This window comes from Ranitomeya variabilis, chromosome 2 (assembly GCF_051348905.1).
Source record: "Ranitomeya variabilis isolate aRanVar5 chromosome 2, aRanVar5.hap1, whole genome shotgun sequence".
Taxonomy (NCBI): Eukaryota; Metazoa; Chordata; class Amphibia; order Anura; family Dendrobatidae; genus Ranitomeya; species Ranitomeya variabilis.
Genome location: NC_135233.1, coordinates 687,438,198 through 687,451,653, shown reverse-complemented (window position 1 = coordinate 687,451,653; position 13,456 = coordinate 687,438,198). Strand labels below are relative to the sequence as shown.

At 45.2% G+C, this 13,456-nt stretch overlaps 1 protein-coding gene across 21 annotated transcripts in view; it reads right to left on the bottom strand.

Annotated features, from left to right (window-relative positions):
* Nucleotides 1–11: 11 nt before the first annotated feature.
* EPB41L2 (erythrocyte membrane protein band 4.1 like 2) overlaps nucleotides 12–13,456 on the bottom strand; it is a 193,161-nt gene continuing 179,716 nt past the window's right edge. For all 21 annotated transcript variants that reach the window (XM_077289360.1, XM_077289368.1, XM_077289363.1 and 18 more), the window contains one exon: nucleotides 12–1,250. The gene's annotated coding sequence lies outside the window, so the exon portion shown is untranslated. The remainder of the gene's footprint in view (nucleotides 1,251–13,456) is intronic.

Below are 13,456 nucleotides of genomic sequence, written 5' to 3'. Positions count from 1 at the left end.
CACGTACAAAGTTTTCAATAGAATAAACAAACTTTATTTTAACAGTATTACAGAAAGCAAAATATTCTTAATACAACTTGAAGCTGCTATAAATCTAATTTGGCATTTTAACTATACACGGTCAACTGTAAATCAAGACAGAGAAAACCAATACACATTTTGCTAGTGGTAACCAAGGTGGGTGTAGTCGGTGGCAAATACAGAAAGATACATGCCACAACCTGTAGAAATCATTACAAAGCATTGAAAACATACATCAGTGTGACTATGCTTCAGACAGCTCTACCATGTACACAGACGAAAGCCAAGTGTTTAACATGTGAATGCAATAACAAGGGTCTAATATGGACACAATAACAAACAGCACAATATAGCTTGCAGCTGCCATGTTTCCCCGCCTATGGGACAGATGGTACACATAGATCACCTGTCCTGGAATGTGTGTGTCTAAGTTGTCTTTCTCCAAAAGGGAGAGGCAGTGTTCATTGCTAGCTGGACAGAAATAAATGAACGATACCTAGCTGGCTGCAGTCCCCTTTGCTGGTCTACTCCCCACCATGTAGCAATAAAAACCTCAGATACGTATAAAATGTTCACTGAGAAGTTCTGAAAACGAGGTTTAAAAAAAAGCCGACATGCGACTGTTTGATATCTCCCTCTTTTTTTGTCATATTGAAACCTTTAAAACACAAGAACTGGTAGAAAAAAAAAAAAAAAAAAAGAAAAACACCAATGAATGTGGATTGGAAACTGTAAGAAACGTGTACAAAAAAAAGGTTCTCTAAACATTTAATTCACCTGAACATTCTGTAAATAAGCAAATGACCTCACAAAGAGGCTTCCGTTAAGACAAAAGTTAAAATAAAAAAAGAAAATACAAAAAAAAGTGGGAAAACTACATTAGTTACAAAGATTTCGGCATCCTCGGATTAGAGGTCTGTTTTGTTTCTTCTTTAAAAGGTTATTTGTTCACAAACACACAACCAAGACTTACAAAAATAGAAAGTAGTTGTGCAACCAAAACTCTTACTATAAAGCTATGAATGTTAGGAAGTGGTTATAAAAATTACACAAGCAGAAAGGAGTGAAAAGAGCAAGTCAGGTGGTAAGCTGAGGTTGTACGTTGGCATCATAACCTTCAGGTGTCCCGTCATGCTTGCTGAGCCTGGTCACATCTTTTGCAACGTTAGCAGCAGGACATAGTTGTGTGGCTGAAATTCCTTCATACTCTAACCTTCTTGGACTTTACTCTGGAAAGATACAGAAGAAATGTAAGAAATCGCACAGGATAGAAGAGAATATATTGTGTACAGTAAAAGAAAGGCTATGACACTAGACTGATCCTAAAGACCATGCAGCAATCTCCCATGTAGCAGAACCACTAGATATTACATATATGCATAAGACAGAGGACCACTCAGGGATGAGCAACATAGATGTCAGATAGTCTAATATGTCTATTCAGGACAAGACAGCCCAGAAAACACAGCTTCATTCATTCCAAGATCTTAGCCCAGGATTTCTACTCAACCCCCACAGGTTACAATTAGAGCAGCCAGCGTAAATTCAAAAATACCCTTTACAGCCCCCCAGAAACCAAGTATTCAGGCCACAAGCGAGATACTGAACTATTGGATTATGACGTTCTCCATAAGCAGAGAAGAGAACTACTGATAGAACAAATGGGATTTCAGATCATCTTATACATATGTCCACTTCGCTCGTCAGTTTTCGGATTTTCAATAAATGGCTATATAACGTCAAGCTCATTCATTTGTGTATACGTACTGTAGTAAGGCAATATAGGGTGCAAATTATTGCCCTAATGTGCTACCTAGTGATTGTGTGTCATCAAAGTGGAGAGGACCAGTGCAGTAATGGAGACATGCCGTCCCACAGACCAGCAGGAGCCATCTCCAGGACCATCCTGCTCATTAGGATCCTGGATGCTGCTGGTCCTGGCTTAGGACTGCATCATGCCTATGCAGATAGGGCACACTACTTTATAACTTTGTATTTAGTGCTTTGGTTTTTTCAAATCACAGAACATTTTCAGAAATCTATTACTATTTTAGATCATACTATGGTAGCGTTTTACAGGCTGTACATGAGTTGACAGGTTCCTGTAAAGTGGGGCAGGAGATAATTGTCCGTATATCACACAGAATAAATTAAGTTTTTAGAATAAAAGAAACCTTGCAGGCAGCTGCAGGCCCCGTCCCTTGTCCACCAGGATGTATTTTGGCGTAACAACACTCTGACACAGTAATGATTCCAAAGGTCCAACAGAAGACAAATCTACTTTTAGAGGGAATCTGTCACCATGTTTTCTGGGAGCTGGATAACATATAGAGAAAGACCCTGATTCCAGCGATATGTCACTTACTGGGCTGCTTGCTGTAATTTTATAAAATCACTATTTTATCAGCAGGAGATTATCCCTAGATTAGTAAACCAGTGGCCATGTAGTCCTTCATATTATTAAGTACGCATAACTTTATCCTTACCACGGATTGACTGCTTTCTGCCTATGCACAGTGTCCACAGAAAGTTGCAAATAAGTGATGTGGGTGGGATAATATAGAGAGCTCAGTATTTAGCGTTTTTCATCAAAACTTCAGCAAGTAGTGTATTATGTGATACATCATTTGAAATCAGGAGTTTTTGCATCTTTTCAATATAGCATTTAATACAGTGTCATAAAATCTCAGTACATAAAATAATTGAAATGGGATTAGGAAAAAATATGTGTAACTGGGTTAACAACTGGCTCAGTGATAGGAAACAGTTTTTAATAATGGAATACACTTGGATTGTGTCACAGTTAACAGTGGAGTGCTACAGGGGTCTGCATTGGGCTCTCTTCTTTTTAACATGCTAATGTCCTTCTAAAGCTCCTACAGACTAAAATTTCAATATCTCCAGTTGAAATTAAACTCTGCAAAGTAATCAACACAAAGGAAGAAAATTTAACATTACAGAGCGATTCCTGCAAGCTGGAGGCTTGGGCTGAGAAATGACAATTGATGTTTAATGTACATAAATGCAAGGTCTTGTACTTGGGCAAAGGAAATTAAATGTGCAATATTGAGCTAAATGGTAAAATTGACACCTAAATATACTTGGGTGTATGGGTGGAGGGCATACTTAACTTTAGTGACCAGTGTTAGGCAGCTGCTGCTAAGGCAAACAAAATAATGGGATGCATTAACCCCTTCATGACCTTGGGATTTTCCGTTTTTCCGTGTTTGTTTTTCGCTCCCCTCATTCCCAGAGCCATAACTTTTTTTGCGTCAATATGGCCATGTGAGGGCTTATTTTTTGCGGGACCAGTTGTACTTTTGAACGACATCATTGGTTTTACCATGTCGTGTACTAGAAAATGGGAAAAAAATTCCAAGTGCGGTGAAATTGCAAAAAAAAAAAAGTGCAATCCCATGAGTGTTTTTTGTTTGGCTTTTTTGCTAGGTTCACTAAATGCTAAAACTGACCTGCCATTATGATTCTCCAGGTCATTACGAGTTCATAGACACCAAACATGTCTAGGTTATTTTTTATCTAAGTGGTGAAAAAAAATTCTAAACTTTGCTAAAAAAAAAAACCCCAAAAAACAATTGCGCCATTTTCCGTTACCCGTAGCGTCTCCATTTTTCGTGATCTGGGGTCGGGTGAGGGCTTATTATTTGCGTGCTGAGCTGATGTTTTTAGTGATACCGTTTTGGTGCAGATACGTTCTTTTGATCGCCCGTTATTGCATTGGAATGCAATGTCGCGGCGACAAAACCCCCCGTTATTTTGGCGTTTCAAATTTTTTTCTCGCTACTACGTTTAGCGATCAGGTTAATCCTTTTTTTATTGACAGATCAGGCAATTCTGAACACGGCAATACCAAATATGTGTATATTTAATTTAATTTTTATTTTGAATGGGGCGAAAGGGGGGTGATTTAAACTTTTATATTTTTTTATTTATTTCATATTTTTTTAGACTTGTTTTATTTTTACTTTTGCCATGTTTCAATAGCCTCCATGGGAGGCTAGAAGCTGGCATAGCCTGATCGGCTCTGCTACATAGCAGCGATCATCAGATTGCTCCTATTTAGCTGAATTACAGGCTTGCTATGAGCGCCGACCACAGGGTGGTGCTCACAGCAAGTCGGCATCAGGAACCATAGAGGTCTCATGGAGACCTCTAGTTACTATGCCGATGCATTGCTGACGACCGATCATGTGACGGGGGGGTCGGCGATGAGCGCATTTCCGTCTGGAAGCGGTAGTTAAATGCCGCTGTCAGCGTTTGACAGCGGCATTTAACTAGTTAATAGCGGCGGGTGGATCGCGATTCCACTCGCCGCTATTACGCGCACATGTCAGCTGTTCAAAACAGCTGACATGTCACGGCTTTGATGTGGGCTCACCGCCGGAGCCCACATCAAAGCAGGTGATCTGACCTCGGACGTACTATATGAGGTCAGAAAGGGGTTAAGAGAGGCATAGATGCTCATGACAAGAACACAGTTTTGCCTCTATACAAGTCACTAGTGCGGTCAGACTTAGAAATCTGGTCTCCGATGTATAAGGAGGATGTAGCTGAACTTAATCAGGTGCAGAGAAGAGCGACCAAGGTTATTAAGGGAATATGTGAACTGAAATACCAAGACAGGTTATTCAAATTTGGATTATTTAGTTTGGAAAAAACGAAGAATTAGGGGCGATCCTATTACAATGTACAAATATAATACATGAGAGAGGACAGTACAGAGATTTTTCTAATGATCTTTTTTACACGCAGGTTTGGACAGCGACAAGGAGGTATCCTCTACATCTAGAAGAAAGAAGGTTAATCATAATCATAAACAGAGATTCTTTCCTGTAAGAGCAGTGAGACTATGGAACTCTCTGCCACATAAAATTGTAGTAGTTGATTCACTACACGAGGCCAAGGAGGGCCTGGATGGCTTTCTTGAAAAATAGAACATTACAGGTTATGAGTACTAGATTTTGTGAACTATACCGGTATGTTGAGTGGGGAAGGGATTTTTCTGCTAATATGGCAACTTCCATTGGATCAACATGTTAGGCTATTGGTGGGACTTCTGTGGGGTAGTGATAACTTCGCAACAGAATCCTTTGAGAGAGGATTTTTGATCCACTTACCATTAGGGTCTATTTCTTATCGCCTGTATTACAATCAATATTAAAATTTATTGACATTTCATAAATTATAAAATTATAATAGATGTTAATATTTTATTTGTTATATAGAAGTGTGTGCACTCAAACTCATTTTCTCAGTTGAGGCCTATGATCCTTTAGGGTGACACTGCTCACCCACCGATATCTAGCTGAAAAATCTAACCTCTATATTAGCCATGTACAGATGTGGAACAAGAGACAAACCATGTTCCAACCAGAGAGCTTTTCTCTTGCAATGACAGATAAATAGTAATCACAGGAAGTTTGGGCTAGAATGCAGAGTACTCCGCTTTGTCTGACATGTTTGCTAAGAACAAAGAACAACTTTACAAGCACGGACATTTGTGGTGGGGTGAGAGATTCAAATGAAAGTCCATCATTTTGACAACACTGTCAGGGAAGTACCATAACAAATACTTTGCCAAATTAAGGCTTAGACAGCAATTTGGGTAAAGGACTTGCAGCTGTAATTATTAGTATGTCTCGCTGTCAGACAAATTGTGTAAGCACAGTAAAATATCTGTTTACATCCAGAAACTAAAAATCCCCTTTCAGGGATGTTCAGCTACGCTGGCAGTAAATATAGAGCCATAAACAGACAAGGCCTTTACTAAAATTTGAGTTAGGGTTCTGGAAAACTGACAGCTATTTATCAGAAAGACACAGATGGCTAATACCTAACAATAACATACTAGGAACATTTACCTAGCGTTCAAATGGAAAACCAAATGGTAAAAAATAGGAGGGGGAACAACATTCAGTCAATCTAGAATCAGTTATTATTTTATATGGAAAAATGTCTTTTCTTTTAATTTAGAGATCCAAAATTACAATTTGGAACATGAATTTTCATTTATGACAAGCAGGCACATATACAGCTCAAGAGCATGTAGCTTTTTGTTACATGTGCACGTAAAATATAATATATATTTACCCATATATACATATACACTGCTGGAAAAATAAATAAAGGGAACACAAACAATACAATGTAACTCAAAGTCAATCACACTTTGTGAAGTCATCCTGTCCAGTTATGAAGCAACACAGACTGTGAATCAATTTCTCCTGCTGTTGTGCAAATGGAACAGACAATAGGAAGGAGAGGTAATTAGCGAGACAACCCTAAGTTGCTCAGGCAGTGCAGCTCATCCAGGATGGCATATCAATGCAAACTGTGGCAAGAAGGGTAGCGGTGTCTGTCAGCAGTGTCCAGATCATGGAGCAGATACCAAGAGCCAGGTCAGTACTCCAGGAGACAGGGCGGGGGCTGTTTGAGGGCAGCAAACCACCAGCAGGATGGCTACCTCCTCCTTTGTGATAGGAGGAACAGGAGAAGTGCCAGAGCCCTGCAAAATTACCTCCAGCAGGCCACTAACATCCATGTGTCTGCTATTACTGTCAGAAAGAGACTCCATGAGGGGTGGTATGAGGGCCAGACATCCACAAGTGAGTGTTCTGCTTACAGCCCAACACTGTGCAGGGCGATTGGCATTTGCCAGAGAACACAAAGATTGGCAGATTCACCATTGGCGCCCTGCGCTCTTCACAGATGAGAGCACGGCCACACTGAGCACATGTTACAGGCGTGATAGACTCTGGAGACGCCGTGGAGAATGTTTTGCTGCCTGCAACATCCTCCAGCATGACCAATTTGGCAGTTGGTCAGCAATTGTGTCAAGAGGCATTTCTTTGGATGGCTGCACAGCCCTTCATGTGCTAGCTAGAGGTATCCAGATTGCCATTAGGTACCGGAATGAGATCCTCCTGAGCCATGTGTTGCTTCTGATGCATGACAAGGCTAGGCCTCATGTGGCTGTAGTGTGTCAGCAGTTGGTGAAAACATTGATGCTATGAACTGGCCTTCCCATTCCCCAGACCTGAATCCAATCAAGCACATCTGGGACATCATGTTTCACGCCATCCACCAACGTCACATTGCACCACCGACTGTCCAGGAGTTGACTAATGCTTTAAAATCCAGGTCTGGGAGGAGAGCCACTGCCTCATCAGGACCATGCCCATCCATTGTATGGAGGGCACACAAGTACGAGGAGGCGACACACAACCAAGCATAATTTCCTTGCCTTGAGGCATTTCCACTGAACTTTGAACAGCCTGCAATTTGATTTTCCGCTTAGATTTTGAGGATCATTCCAAATCCAGACCTCCATGGGATATTCATTTTGATTTACATTTTTATGTTTTATTGTTCTCAAAGCATTATCCATTATGTAAGGAATAAAGATTTTTCAACTGGTAAATTTCTTTCAGTGATATCTTCTACGATGTGGTATTTTAATCTTCCCCTTATTTTTTCGAGCAGTGTATAAATATTATATATATATATATATATATATATATATATATATATATATATATATATATATATATATATATATATATATATATATATATATATATATATATATACATACAGCGCCCCAGAGTCCTGGTCGTTGCAGTGCTGTGGCTCCGCCGCTAAGGGGGGCTATGGTACGTCTGATGGCACTGAAGGAGTTCATCTGACCAGGTATCACATACACCAATACATTTCACAGTCGGGCCTCCAGGGGGAGCTAAGGGTGCTATTTATTAGGCCACTCCTCACCGTGTGGGTAAACTGGGGGTCAGGCAGGAAGTTAGTTCAGAAAGCTGACTGGGTTGGAAACAGGCAACACCTTGTGGCAGGGGGTGTTGTGGGGAAGATTCGGTAGGGTCCCTGTCAGGTTTGGGACCCTGACAGAGGCCTGGCAACAAGAAAGAACGTCACGGGACCGTGCCTGCTCAGCATAGCGGCGGTGCCCTAAGAAAGGACAAGAAGCGAGATTTATTGTGCTGAGTGAGAAACGAGATCAAAGCAAGAAGGAGAATACCAGTAGGAGTCGTGCTGTAAGACCGAGGCAATATCCTACTGAGGCGCACAACCGGCGGCCGGAACGCCGAGGAAGTATTCATATATCTAGCTCCAGGCAATACTTCAAACCAACGGCAGGACAGTCAGTCACAGGTGGGCTGTCTCACCTAAATCACCTATGCAGACATGGGGGGCAACCTGTGGAGAGGGGCGACTCTAGAGTCCCGGAAGAGCTCCGAGCCTACCCGTCATACGGGTGCGTCCCAACCATAACACCGGGAGGGACGGAGGATTAGCAGAACATCATCTAATCGAGTTGTTGTGAGGGAACACGAGAAACAGACACAACAGTTGTGGGGACTATCCCGTAAGCACAGCAGGGGAGGACCACAACACATAGCGCTAGCAGGAAGGCACAGATTTCCACCTGCAAAGAGAACTCTGGAGGTGCCATTGGACCGGCCGGACTTGCGCAGCCTGGTGAACCGTATTCCGGACTGAGGACCCAGAGACCTTCAGTAAAGAGGTAAAGAGACTGCAACCTGGTGTCCTCGTTATTTACTGCACCGCACCACCACCACCATCCACATCCATTACATCTATCACTGTACGCCCCTCAGCAGGGTCACGGACCAGGCCTAGCCACCGTGACAACCCCAGAGCAGAGACTCAGAGGCCCGGTACCGGGTACCCCTCGGCCCTGCGGCAGTGGGGGCGCTACAACTTGGCGTCACGAACAGGATCTACTTAAGGCTGAGGAATCGGGTCATGTGTGCCTTGGAACTGTGATTTACTGTGCTTGGACTGTACTTTATTGCAAGGACTGTGTGCTGCCATTTACCGCCAAAATCCACCATTACAGCGCCCTGAGGAGAAGCGCAGGAGAAGAAGAGGGGCGTGGAGTGGGCGTAGACAAGCTGAAGAGCGCGAAGGACAATGGCCGCCCAGTCTAAATATTTCTGCACCGTGAGGACGTGTCCGTCAGCAGCAGAGATCCGCCTCCTGATCCTCAACGGAGGGCGGAAACCGAGAAGACGACACCGCCCACGAAGGAGAGAGCGGGAAAAGGACCAGGAAGTGACCCACGTGGAGGACTCCATGGCCAGCAGCTCCGAACCCAAAAGTGGGGTTGAAGCGGAAGTCTCCCCCAACTACCCGGATGAGCGCAACAGCCAGTTCTCCGCGGACAGCACCGAACTCCTGCAGGTCGAGATGGAGAGCTTGCTCGACCAGCTCCTTCAGCTGAACGTGAAGGCCCAGGCTCCGCACCAGGCGGCGCCGGACAGCAGTTTTCCAGCATCGGATCTTATACTGCTGCCGAGGTCCTCGCCGACACCGCCAGAGGGACTCGCCACGGAGGAAGAGCCTGCATCGGTTGGTGAGTCCGCCGACCCCGTCCCGCCGGCCGAGGGCCTGCTAGTAGGCCCCGTTGCGGCACCCCCTCTCCCTGGAACCCATAGACTTCAGCGCCTGTTGCCATGGGAGGATCCCACGGGTATGGAACACCGCCTGGAAGCCCCGCTTAGACCCACTGCTCTGCTGTGTGAAGTCTGCGCAGAGCGCACAGTGTGCCGCTGGGTGAACCCAGGATCTATCCTCATGGGGTTCCCCGGGGTGAAGACCCAAGAGGGGGAGATGGTACAGGCCCTAAGCTGGGAGGAATACCAGGTTCAGCTAGAGCAGCAGTGGGGGAAGCAACGGAAAGAATACCAGGCCGGGCTAGAGGCCTACCACCAGAAAGATTTGGCGGTCAAGGATCGGGCCCGCAAGGACCCCACCGCTCACCAGGCCCCGCGCAGGCAGGGCACCATCGTCACCTTCAAACTCCGCGGAGGCTGGGGCTTCATTACAGAGCCGGGCCTGTATGCAGAAGTGTTTGTCAACCGGAGGGATGTCGAGTCTCACTTGAGGGAGGGTCACCCGGACCGGGACCTCTACCCAGGGGACGAAGTTACCTACACCCGGCACTTTGGAGAGAAGGGGTGGTTCGCTTTAAATGTCTGCAAGCGAAAGTTGATGGAGCCCCTGATTAAGGTGCCAGAAAAGCTGGCCCCCGTGGCCAAGGTGCCCCCTTGTGGTCAGCCTACGATCACCACTGAGACCACCGTGGTCACCCCAACATGCACCATTGTAAAGACCACGACTTGCAGCATTATGACCTCCACCGCTGTCGTGGCCAAGGAAGCACCTCCTCAGGTGACTGGTGTTCCCGCTGCCCCAGAATTGAAGACTGAGTACACAGACCCCCAGATGGGACAACAGATCCCCTTATGCAGTACCGGGCGGCTCGCAATACCCAAAGGGGTTGCCTCCGCCGGTGCTGCCTCCTGAATGGTTCAAATAAATGTCTTAATCTTCTGAACATGTAAATAGTTCTTCAAACTGTTTGTTTTCTGCTATATTGCTGCTAAAACCCGTCCAGGGTTAACTCTTAAAGGGATCCCTTTGTTGACCCGGGATCCCTATTGTTTTTGTTTTCTACGTTTTGCACAAGTTATCAAAGAACTGCTGAATCATGAACAATGCATGATAAACTCCTTGTAAATAGTTTGCACCTTCTTAAAGGGGCTTCTTACTGGTTTTACATACAAGAAGGACTCTTTGCGAAGATACGGTTCTTCGAACCCGCACCGGAGTCCTTACGGTGTACGGACTGGTAGCTGAAGAAGCTGCACTACCTCATAAAGACTTGGTCCCCTCTTAAAGGGGATGTTTACCTGTGCACTTATGAGTAGTACGGTCTTAAGACAGTAAAGTGATAATGATGTCTTGAAAGAAAGTAATAATGCTGATATGTAAACGTTAAATGTAACCAATTAGTTAATTGTAAGAAATGTTCAATAATGTTAATAGAAGGATGAGGACAGGAAGTGAACCCGTAGGGGTTAGTGGTGAGTCCTCTTAGGAGCCATATAGGGATGGCTCAGTAATCTCCAACTGAAAGAAAAACATGTTCTATACTGTGTATAGTAGGAGAGGGGCAGTAGGCCCGGGCTGAAAGGGGCGTTCCTGTAAAAGAAAGGAGAGGCAGTAGGTCTGGAGCCGTTAGGACAGGCGGTCCTGCAGAAATAAAGTAGGAGAATGTAGCACAGTTGCTTAAGCCTTATAACGTGTTATAAGAAGGTCTTTAGTGGATTTAGAGTGTACATCCTTAAAGGCAATGTTAAATTATTGTTCAGAAATTTGCACTAAGTAGAATACCCGGTTGGGTATTTATAGTAAAGTTAATTAAAAGTATTTAACCATGTTTGTAACGTTCAAGTGTCCTCACCTCCCATAAAGGGAAGCTCTGTTCAAATATGCTTATTGTTCTTGCACTCACAAAAATTGTATGTCTTTTTGCTGACATGTATTGTTGTTTTCTTCTCAGTCCCGGAGTACTGGATTTAACCGGGGGGAATGCAGCGCCCCAGAGTCCTGGTCATTGCAGTACTGTGGCTCCGCCGCTAAGGGGGGCTACGGTACGTCTGATGGCACTGAAGGAGTTCATCTGACCAGGTATCACATACACCAATACATTTCACAGTCGGGCCTCCAGGGGGAGCTAAGGGTGCTATTTATTAGGCCACTCCTCACCGTGTGGGTAAACTGGGGGTCAGGCAGGAAGTTAGTTCAGAAAGCTGACTGGGTTGGAAACAGGCAACACCTTGTGGCAGGGGGTGTTGTGGGGAAGATTCGGTAGGGTCCCTGTCAGGTTTGGGACAATGACAGAGGCCTGGCAACAAGAAAGAACGTCACGGGACCGTGCCTGCTCAGCATAGCGGCGGTGCCCTAAGAAAGGATCAGAAGCGAGATATATTGTGCTGAGTGAGAAACGAGATCAAAGCAAGGAGAATACCAGTAGGAGTCGTGCTGTAAGACCGAGGCAACATCCTACTGAGGCGCACAACCGGCGGCCGGAACGCCGAGGAAGTATTCATATATCTAGCTCCAGGCAATACTTCAAACCAACGGCAGGACAGTCAGTCACAGGCGGGCTGTCTCACCTAAATCACCTATGCAGACATGGGGGGCAACCTGTGGAGAGGGGCGACTCTAGGGTCCCGGAAGAGCTCCGAGCCTACCCGTCATACGGGTGCGTCCCAACCATAACACCGGGAGGGACGGAGGATTAGCAGAACATCATCTAATCGAGTTGTTGTGAGGGAACACGAGAAACAGACACAACAGTTGTGGGGACTATCCCGTAAGCACAGCAGGGGAGGACCACAACACATAGCGATAGCAGGAAGGCACAGATTTCCACCTGCAAAGAGAACTCTGGAGGTGCCATTGGACCGGCCGGACTTGCGCAGCCTGGTGAACCGTATTCCGGACTGAGGACCCAGAGACCTTCAGTAAAGAGGTAAAGAGACTGCAACCTGGTGTCCTCGTTATTTACTGCACCGCACCACCACCACCACCATCCACATCCATTACATCTATCACTGTATGCCCCTCAGCAGGGTCACGGACCGGGCCTAGCCACCGTGACAACCCCAGAGCAGAGACTCAGAGGCCCGGTACCGGGTACCCCTCGGCCCTGCGGCAGTGGGGGCGCTACATATACATATACATACACACACACACACACACACACACACACACACACACACACAGTCTGTAAGACACAAGTTAAGTCATAAAGACATGATGGGGATATACTGTCCTGCTCATTGTTATTGGCACCCGTGAAGTTTAAATACATAATGTGGAATATCTCCTGAAAGAAATGAATCAAGTGAAACAGTTTCTTTTGTACAGAGCACTGGTGTTAGGCCATGTGCACACGTTCAGGATTTTTCGCGTTTTTTTTCGCGTTTTTTCGCTATAAAAACGTGATAACGTGAAAAAACCGCTAACCTATGCCTCCTATTATTTACAGTGTATTCCGCATTTTTTGTGCAAATGTTGCAATTTTTTCCGCGAAAAAATCGCATCGCGGAAAAAAAAGCAACATGTTCATTAAAAATGCGGAATTGCGGGGATTCCGCACACCTAGGAGTGCATTGATCTGCTTACTTCCCGCACGGGGCTGTGCCCACCATGCGGGAAGTAAGCAGATTATGTGCGGTTGGTACCCAGGGTGGAGGAGAGGAGACTCTCCTCCACGCACTGGGCACCATATAATTGGTCGAAAAAAAAGAATTAAAATAAAAAATATAGTCATATACTCACCTTCGATGTCCCCGGAGTGTTCCCGCCTCTCACCGCTGCATGCTGCCGCTTCGGTTCGTATAGATGGTGTGGTTCAGGACCTGCGGTGACGTCACTGTCTTGTGATTGGTCGCGTGACCGCTCATGTGACCGCTCGCGACCAATCACAAGCCGTGACGTCACCGAAGGCCCTGAACCACACCGCCATCTATAGGAACGGAGGCTGCAGAGGGTGAGTATAACCATTTTTTTATTTTTATTATTTTTA